The 10765-nt window shown below is 35.7% G+C and overlaps 1 protein-coding gene across 4 annotated transcripts in view; it reads right to left on the bottom strand.

Annotated features, from left to right (window-relative positions):
• Positions 1-10765, bottom strand: part of LOC117167056 (mannose-6-phosphate isomerase) — a 47558-nt gene that overhangs the window by 2070 nt on the left and 34723 nt on the right. Inside the window, exon 6 of one of the 4 annotated variants that reach the window (XR_004466350.1) lies at positions 4958-5187. The exons of the other annotated variants lie outside the window; for them this stretch is intronic. The gene's annotated coding sequence lies outside the window, so the exon portion shown is untranslated. The remainder of the gene's footprint in view (positions 1-4957; positions 5188-10765) is intronic. 4 annotated transcript variants of the gene reach the window in all.

Below are 10765 nucleotides of genomic sequence, written 5' to 3'. Positions count from 1 at the left end.
TTGACAGATGACAATACGCCAATTAGCACAAATGGTAAGTTCCGACAGTGCCTACTGGCCGCTAAATGGCAATACCGGTTTCATATGTATACACCTGGTATAAGCAGAGTCGATTTGAAGCAATTTAGTCTGAGAAATAGTCTGAGAGATTTGGGTCCTTTTTAAGGTCCTTTTAGTGGTCCTTTTAAGAGTGGTGCGTTGTAATATTATATGATGGAATAATAATATTTCTTTTATAATCGTCACGTACCGGACGGGCAAAGTTATTTACAGTAGTTGGCCGTCGCTAATCCGACTCACCCTTTTTAAATTTCTCTTCAAATTATTAACACTTTTTTTAATTTAATGAATTTTCTCATTATACTTATTTATAATTATAACTTATATGCTAATATGCCATTTTCTAGTTGAATTAAAAAATGTTGTCTTTTTTGCGTATCTCATTCTATTTACGAAAAACGTCGTATTAATTCCAATTTTTAGCATTTTAAAAAAAAGTTAGATATCTGAAATCATCAAAACCCGTAGATTTCGAATTATTCTTTTTTAGGCTGTTAACTGTGAATTTAAAAAAAATCCACTTCTAAATTTTAATCCGAAAGCTTAACAAAGGACCCTTGAGTGTCCGTTACTCTATTGATATATCCCGTCTGCTTTTCATTTATGATCGAATTCTTATTTCAATGTGAGCCTCTCTGCTTTTTTACTTATGATCGTATTTCAATTTCGGAAAGGACATTTTAAAGCCTTTAACACATTTAAAAGAACTACCTGGACCTTTGAATATATCTACCTGAGTGTCTGCGGAGAATTTCGCTGAGCTTCTTTGACCCTAGAGAATCTTTAGAATATACTCAGCGATTTCTTTCGGTAAGGTGGTAGTCAGTAAACGAGGTTCGTCCGCATTTATTTCTCAATAGCAAATAGATATGGCGTCTACGAGACGCGTAGTAGCGTCTGAAAGTAGCCCTTGTTACATCATGCTCCGTACAACGTGTTACAAGGAACGAGAAAAACAACATTCAAAGTGCACACAGGAATTGTCGAATGTGCAAAAATCTTCAAGACGAAGATAGAGGAGGCGCCTCAAGGTTAGTAATATGTTTGAACGATTTTCGAAAAATCGTCCCAAAAGGTTATGTTTCCGCGAGACTCCGCGTTCTCAGATTCATAATTCAAGTAAAGGTCTAACTATCTGGAAAATCAAAAATTCAGGTGCGACTTTCTGCGATTTTCAATGCAATCGATTTATTTATATGTGGTCATGCCGCCCGCCCGCGACGCTAAAGAACGGGACAGACTGATAAGCCAAGTATGAACCGAGCGCGGAACTACTGTAACGAAACATTTAGAATATTATCGATCTTCTCAGCAGGGACGCTCTGAATAGGCTCGAGCTATTTCTCAACCACTACGAAGCCGATTCCCCGTTTTTTATTGTTGATATTGTTATTATGATTGTTATTATACATTGATTGTAAACTACAATGAGAAACAACAAAAAGCTACAACACGGTTTTGTAGTCACAATTTTATTTTGAAAATCTGACTCCAAATTTGATATCAGAGATCCCGAAAACCCACTTATACCAAGTTTCAAGCAAATCTGATCAAAATGTTTGAAAAATATCCGTCATTTTGTAGCCACCATTTTGTTTTTGAAAAATCTGACTTAAATTAGAAATCAGCGACCCCAATAACATGTTTCTACCAAGTTCAATGCAAATCGGATAACAATTTTGAAAACATGTCCGCCATTTTGTTTCTGAAAAATCTGGATTCAGATTTGAAATCAGCGACCTCAAAAACATATGTATACTAAGTTTCATGCGAATCTAATCACAATTTTCAAAAAAATTTCCGCCATTTTGTGGCCGCCATATTGTTTTTGTAAGATCTGACTTCAAATTTGGAATCAGCGATCCTAAAAACCTACATACACCAAGTTTCATACAAATCCGATAATTTCGAAAGTGTCCGCCATTTTGTTTTTGAAAAATTAGACTTCAAATTTGTAATAAGCGAACCTAAAAACCCCCTAGTGGGAAATTTCATCGGCGAAAATTGAGTCTTCAGGTTTTGACCAACTTTGGGCGTTTCAGACCACTGTGTGGCGCTTCGTGTGAAACTAAGTCAGGAACTAAAAAGTGTCGGTAAGGTAGGAATCTGGTTACGTGACCTTATCGTCACATGGCCTTACCACCTTCAAATAAATTTTAAAAAACTAAAATCCTTTTTTCAGTCAATTTTCTCTAACTCGCATTGCTATGTTACGAATAGGATTTTGTTTTTCATATTCTTATTTATGGATAAAGAAAAATATCCTACAAGTCTTCTTTTAGATATTTTACGTATCTCGCGTCTTTTGGCGTAATACTGGAATTTTTGATTTTTTGCTTATTACTATCGATAAATAAAAATAAAATAACGAGTCCTATTGGAGAATGGATAAAAAACATTTTGTAGAATTTTACAAAAGTTCTAATTTCTATTTGAGACTTTTTTTTCGTATTTTGTGTCGTTTGGTTCAAAATTTGAATGATGTGTCAAATTTCGGACAATTCTAAAACTTTCTAAATCATAAATTATGAGTATGTAATACATTATTACAAATTTTTATCTCTATTTTGGGGAACAATTTCTTTCTATAAATTTGTTTTCGTACCTTTTGCAGTCTTTCCACAAATTTTTGTTTTTATTTTTAACGTCATTTTTATGATTAAGGGCATTTGATAGTTAGAAAATTGTCGATTTTACCAGTTTTAGATTCCCCCGGCTTTTTTTCTAGAATAATAAATATTTTGTTTTAAAAATTTGGGAAATGATAGCGAACATGCTAACGGACGCCCCCACACACTTTTTTTGTAATTTAATTTTAAAAAGTTTTAATATAGAAAAATGTGATTAATTTGCATAGCGCTTAGGAAATAGTATCGATTTTTTCAGTGTTGGATTCCCCGGCTTTTTTCCTAGGATAAGAAATATTTTGCCTTCAAAATCTGGGAAATGATAGCGAACATGCTAACGGACGTCCCCACACACTTTTTTTGTTTTTTTTTTTCATCAAAAAATTTTTGATATTGCTAACAACGTGCGTATATATTTCGAGGTTTTGTGTGTTACAATTCACTCGAGCGTTACTTCCAAACTACACAAATTTTTGGCCTTTCCAGATTATCGAAAAGGCAGAAATGGAAAACGACGTAACCTAAAAATAATGTATATGCATAAAATTTTTATTTAGCACAATACATTTTTTTATCATTATCCCTCAAAAAAGAGTCCGGGGACGTCCGTCATGATATTTTATAGCATCTCCGAATTAAGTTTTTAGAAATTTTCATTTTTGTGGAAAAAAAGCCGGGGAAACTAAGTATCATATGCCCTTAAAACCAAAACTACGTGTCCCATCAAAAAGTGATGCACAACAAATTTGTTGACCTTTTTTGGGTAAACACACTTTTTTAAATATTAATAATTATGTAAACTATTATCATTTTATTATTTTATAATAAGAATAAATTAGAAATTTAGTCAGAATTATTGCATGCAAGATTGTAAAATTTCAATGTACAATGCATTTTATTTTTTTTTTAAACTATAATTTGCAACTTTAATCGATTATACAAATAATTTTAATTAAACACAAATGTTCATTTTGTATTGAAATAATATTTCAAACTTTTTCAATTTGAATTTGAAATTATTTAAATAAAAAAAATGACTTCCCGTCCGGTTTCGCTTGTTTTGTGACTTTTTGACGAGACTTTTAATTCCTATCCTAACTCATACTTTTTGTTATTATTTAAACCAAAAATAGGCTCTTCACCTTTGTTATTTTTCACACAATTTCTGAAAGTTTCAATGAAAGATATTTATTATTGTAAACACAAACGTGCTAATCTCGGAAGTATTATATCCTTATGTTTTGTGTTATTACATATTACTATAGTTATGTATAATAGATATAGTTTATGACTGCTCATGAAAACTAAAATGTATCAATATTCCTTGCTGTCACAATAAACAATATGTTCATGATAATTTACCTGCCCTTTATTTAAAAATATAAATGGAAATATTATTTCTATAATCCCTAAAAATCCTAGATGTGTGCACGCGCCATACTCGCACTGGCTCGCATTACGTGCGACCCACAAGCGATTGAATTTTCGCTCCGAAGCTGATGGACGCGAACGTCCCCTTCCACTGCACGGTCTGCGGATCTATCTCCTCTTCTACTGCTCTCCCTCAAGCAATTTCCAGTCCTGCTCTCTCTCGAAATTTTCATTTTCCGCATTCTTAATTTTGGAAGTAGACTGCAGTGCATTAACCTATTACGTATAAGTTCCATTTGCAACGCATGATTAGCGATTTGGATTTGAAAACTAAGTTCGGTGAGGATTTTAGCTGTGGAAACTAGAACACACATACATTTCTACCCCGAATCTTGGTAATGATTAAACCAATTGCCTCGACATGTCGACTTCCACTTTTTAAATATATCAACTTATTTCTTCTGTTTTCTTACTTTTTACTATCTATTACAGCATGTTTTTTTTCAAACTTGTTCTCTGGTGAACCCGGCTTTTCATTATCAGCCACAGACTAAGTCAAGTGTCTGATGAGCTGAGAATATTTTCAATTAATTTAATACGATTTTTCAAATGTTTCGCCATGACGATTTAGATACAAAATTAGGAACATGGTCTAGTTCGGAGTTCGTCTTTTACCGCGGTTATGCTTACACAGCGGCCGCGTGCTTTAAAGCTGACAACAGTCGCCTCTTCATGCTTTCTTAACGCTACTATCTGCACTCTATAGGCTTTTAGTCGCTTGCTTACTAATGATCTAGGAAGTTTATTAGAATGCAACAGCGATTTAATAAAACCGCATTCTAAGCTGCTTCCAGTACCCTATTGATTCTTAAATGTTCAAGATGTTCAGTGAAACTTACGTGCAGTTTGCCTGTAGTCGAAATGACAAAAGGATGAATAGGTGCATGTTTCATACTCCTCCATATTTTCTTTACTTCATGTCTTAGCTCGCTTTACTTATGGATCTTGGTTGTATACGTTGCCCGCACATCCGGTTAAGTGGATAAGCAACGTCGGTGATGTAGACTCTTCCAACTTTTTTCTCTCGCAAGAAGATGTCGGGTCGATTGTCTCGGATATAATGATCCCTCTGGATGGTAAGATCCAAATATAAGATGTTATCTTCATTTTCAAAACGGGCATTGGAATGTATCTATAGAAATGCATCGATGGTGTTAAGAGTACTAGGTTTAGGGCAAGTTTTGTTTACGTATAATAATCCAGTCGCCATAACACTTCTGTATACATCAATAGGTCCACGATATTACTCTTTTTCAAAAGGTCATGAAAGGCCCCTGATTACAAATATCTTAGGAAGGTTTTCGAAATATAAAAAAATATATTGTTTATAAGGCCGTAAATGAATAATGGCTCGCCTTACGAGAAAATATCACGAGAGTGATAAGTTTTATTTCGCACCATAGATTAATAAAAAAATTAAGAAAAAACAGATTTTCTTAATTAAGTGTTGTTGTTAACAACAGATATGTTATAAACAGTAAGGAGCACCTATTTTCTATTTATAAGAAATAAATTGTTTATAAGACTGTGAATAAATAATGGCTCGTCGGACGAGAAAATATCACGAAAGTGAAAAGTTGAATCATGTTTTCAGGATTAATAAAAAAATTTAAGTCGATTCTGGTTATGGAGGGTCATTATTTATATCAATTGGCCTTAGATAGAAGAAGGGCACATAAGCCAAAGTAGCGTTTCGAGAAAATTAAGGAGAAAGATTTGTTTTAGTATAAGTACGTGAAAACTTTTACAATATATAAACAGTACTTTGAAATAGGCATAGTAACTTATCCTTTAAAGAATTCATACGCAAAATGATTACTTAATCATTTTAACTTTTTAATATTAAATTTTTTTTAAAACTTGGTTATATGCCCTTCTTCCATAAATGGAATAATATGTTTAAGAAAGTTAATATATCGCTTTTTTATTGAAAGAAGAAAATTAAAAATGAGTTCTCATGTTTTTCAATTGCTAGGAAGATCTTGCTAATATTATTACTCACATTTAAAGCTTCTAGAACATTTTTTCGAACACTTCATGGCCTTTTTCATAATATTGGTCATTTAATCATTTTTCAGTCTTCTGCTCCTTCCTCAGATAACATGATTTCATCTTCATTAGCTTCATTAGTTTGTTTCACGAACACGTTATAATGAGGTGCGGCGTATTAGCTATTTAATGTTGCTGAACGCGTTATAATCCTAGTATCAACAAGCCTACGACTGCAGTAGGTCGAGACGCACTGACCTTGTAATGTTTAGAAATTGTGTAAACATGCGAATTTTAAAATATCCTTTATATGATATATGTAAAAGCCATGCCTATGTCGTTTAACGTAATTTACGGAAAAAGGGCATATGGGCCTATGTTCCCTTCTTCCATCCAAAGCCTCAATTGTTATAAACAAATTATCAAAAGAAATGAACAAGTTATGTTAACAATGCTAGATAAAGGTTTCGCAACAATTTAAAGAAATATTATGACGCTAGGTGATCTAGATTATTTATAAATTTATTAATGAATGAAGGTCTAAACGATGTCATCTTAAAAATAGCTACTTTTTAACAACATTTAAAGGAGAGAAGTTTTTATTCGATGGGAAGATTCCTTTTTCCTCTCAAGAGATCAATCCTCGATATAGACAGTGTACAAGTTAAAAATTTTTCTGAACAATGCATTCTGAGGTAACACCACATATTGCAAACGGTTCGTCGTACGAAAAAAGTGCAAGACTCAAAAAAGTTGAAATATTGCTCAGACATGCTAAAACCGATTTTATAAATTTGTTTGTGAATAAATAATGAAATTGTTAAAAACCATTGTTTAAACAAAAATTGATCCAGCTTTGGAAACCCACCCAAAACATTCGTAATCAGGGCCCTTTTTTTTTACCTTTTGAAAAAGAGTGATCTCGGGGACCTATTAGTGCATACAGAAGTGTTAGTGGCTACCGGATTATAATGTAATGTGCTTTATGGATTCGTTGGTATCTCCGCATAATCAGTACCGATTAAACTTGTCTTGATTACATTATCCCTTTAACGGGATTCGGAATAGGCCACTTTGTGCTGCACGCATTGATTTAGTATAATTCTAAGCGCACTACCCGCAAATTAGGAAAATCGAAAACAGCATTATCTCAGCTGCAACATTGGCCGTTAAAGGGTTATTATTAAACTTTTACTCGGGTGAACCACAAGTTTTTAGTCACTCGCTTCCTGATGGCCAAGAAAGTTTCTTGCAATACGACAGGTGTTTAATAAAACCGTTCAAGATGTTCAGTGCATCTTGCGCGCACATTGCCTGTAGCCGAAATCACAATGGGATGAATAGATGCATGATTCACATTCCTTCATATGGTATTTACTTCATGCCTACACTCGCTACATTTGTGATCTTGGTTGTATAGGTTGACTGCAAATTTTGGTTAAATAGACAAGCAATGTCGATTATGTAGACTCTTCAACCCTTTTTTTCTCGCATCACAATGTCAGGTCGATTGTCTTGGATGTAATTAACCGTTTGGATAGTAACATCCCAATATAAGATGTTATCTTCGATTTATCAAACGGGCATTGTAATGTATCTATAGAAAGCCATCCATTCTTTTAAGAGTCCTAGGTTTAGGGCAAGTTGTTGATGTTTATGAGCCCAAAGGAGTACGTGAGGACAGGAATGGCATATGTGTTAATTGCCCTGGTTTTGTTTGCCGAGTTGAGAAAACTCTTCATAATCAACCTGAGTCTCGTACTGAAGGTAGTCGTTAGGCTTTTCTTAACTATTGTGAGCTCAATACCCTTTGATTCAAGAATACCCAGATATTTATATGGTCCGCCTGCAGACATTGCCTCGATGTCATTTTCGAACTCGTTCTCTAACCCTGCGGTCCCTAATTCTCCTCTGACGAAATTCACTGTTCTGCATTTGTCTAGTCCGAACTCCATGTGGATATCATTGGAAAACTGCTTCGTGACATTGATCACCTGCTGCAGTTTCTGGGCTGAACTAGCGTATAGCTTCAGGTCATCCATGTACAGAAGATGGGTGACTTGACGACCATCCTCATTGTCCTGAATTCTGAACCCATGAGACATGCTGTTTAGTGTTTTGCTCAATGGGTTCAACGCTAAACAGAACTATAATGCACTGAAGAAATCTCCTTGAAATATACCAGTCATAAAACGTATTGATCTAGTTATCCTCAGTTGTCCATGATCAAAATACTTATTTCTTGTACCCCAGAGCCTCATCGCATGACTTAGAAAGTCAATAATGCATGGGCAGATTTTGTAAAGTTTGAAGACTTCAAGCAAATAGTCATACGGCACGGAAGGAAACACTTGCTTGTAGTCAATGTATGCCATGTGTAAGATCCTTTCATGCTTACGAGCTTGAGTCATGGCAACAGCGTCTATAGAGACTAGATCTTTACTGTCTCGCGAGTTTTTACAACATCCTTTATGTTCTTCTGTAAGGATGTCCTTCTCGTCGCCATGAGAATGTACCTTCTCGGCAATGAAAGCTGCAAGACATTTATAAATTTTTGGGAGACAGGCTATCGGTCAAATTCAGATGGATTTTGAGCATCTGGTTTATAGGTAACATATACGTAGTACCCTGGAGCATAAAGCCTGGCATCAGATCTGGGTGTTCAATGATCTTCTGAAAACACCTTGAGAATGCAAGTTGTAGACTCGTCAGGTTCTTGTATCAGAAGTTGTGCATCATGTCACGACCTGGAGCTTTCCAGTTACTTGCCCTTTCAAGACTGCGGAAACATATAAAGCTATGATGTTTGTCAGTTGCATTTCAAGGCTATTTCTTGCTCTTGTTTTCTCCAGTTTGAACTACGCAGTGTTCAAACTGCATTTGTTCATTTTTCCCCAAACGCCCGACCAGTAGTCAGTCATATCTTATAATTGAGGGAAGTCGTTGTCTTGGTGGTTATTTTACTTTACACTCAGTTCACGATAGAACCTACTTTCACCCGCCTGAAAGTTTCGATTTTGTTGCCTTCGTGCACTACTTTTCTTATACTGACGCAGTCTGGTAGTAAGAACATTAAGTATCTGCCGTTGGGAGTCTATAATCTTATCCCATATTGCTGGTGTTAATGTCTCGACGTGCCGAGGGTAGATGATTTTAGTAACATGGTTCATCAGCTTTCTGGTTCTATTTCATTTTTGATATTGAGTTAATCGATCCAATTGGCACCTTACTTTGCTGACATCCATATCCAACCTGATCTTCCATGGTGGATCTCGACCCCTTGCTGGTTCAAAAACTGCATTTTCAGGCCTAGTTCGGCGGCTCAACGTTCTGAAGGTTGCCACAGCTGCACAGTATACAAGAGTTTGCACCTCAAACACAGTTTGTGTTACGTACAAATGCGTAGGTAAAACCTTGATGTTGAGGTGTTCGATTAGTGCACGCAGATCATTTGTGAAGTTCATTTTGGGCAAAGAATGCCTCAGTGTTGGTTCTACATATATGAACTCTAGTAAAGCATGACCAAAATTCTTTTCAAGGTGCTGTAGTTTTTCTGGGATTTCGCTATCCACATCATCGTTATTAATATCTGGATGTGGTTCTAATGAATCCGGTACATGATGCTTATTATCCCTAGCACCTATGCCTTCAGCTTCAACCAAGTCTTTGTTGTCGACATCTTCCAAGGGGAGTTCATTAAGTGGAAGCTGCTGTTCCACTAACATTTTGATAGCAGCTATTTCAACAGCCGAAAGCAATCTCTTTACAGATATTGAGCGTTTTTGATCTTCCAGATTCTGCTCATTTATTTTTGTGGCTAGCTCTAGGTATTTAAGTAAGAATAGTCTATGATGTTCTCTCCTCACACTTTGCCAACATTTCTCTGCCAAAAAATAAAGGCGCATAAGATCTCTATTCGTATGGTATGTCCATTTTCGACGCTCTTTTGGTTGCTGAACCTCTGCTTGTGCCTCTGGTTGTATAAGTCTATCCACCTCTGGATGATGTGGTGGTGTTGGATCATCAATAGGTTGAGGAAGAATATCAATTGCTCCTGCTTGACCGTATAACGCGGCTTCCTCTAACTGATGTTCATTGCCGTCGTTTTTCCACGCCAAGTCAACTTGTTGTTTGATCTTTATTGCTCGGTCTTCTGTCACGTGTAGATTAGTCCTGATGTCCTTCACCTTAGCGATAAGATCTCTTAGTGCGACTTTCTGTATATTAAGATAGTTTGCAGCAAATTTCGTTCTTAAATTGTATTCTGTTTCCATTTCCGTTTCAAACTTCGCACTTTCGTAATAGAAACGCACCAATTCCTCTTTCATTGTGGTATCCCAATTGATGCTCTCCCACCATATTTCTATCGAGGTGGTTGGCTGCACATAGCTAACGCTAGCCAAAACATCCTCAGCAGACACAGTCGATGTTCCACTACTTACAGTTTGTCGCAGATGTTTTTGCTGGCTAGCTGTTTGATTAGTGAGATCTGCCTGACCATCTCGCAGCTCCCTATATCTTTAATAAACTCTATTTTTTGGGGGTTTTGGTGTTCTTAATATCGCCGCAAAAAATCAAGACCCCTCACTTTAGCAGGCAATAACTCCGCAGAAAAAAATGTGAAGAGGTTCGCATAAGAACCACACGAATCCGCTAAG

This window comes from Belonocnema kinseyi, chromosome 2 (genome assembly GCF_010883055.1).
Source record: "Belonocnema kinseyi isolate 2016_QV_RU_SX_M_011 chromosome 2, B_treatae_v1, whole genome shotgun sequence".
Taxonomy (NCBI): domain Eukaryota; kingdom Metazoa; phylum Arthropoda; class Insecta; order Hymenoptera; family Cynipidae; genus Belonocnema; species Belonocnema kinseyi.
This window is presented reverse-complemented; position numbering and strand designations above follow the sequence as displayed.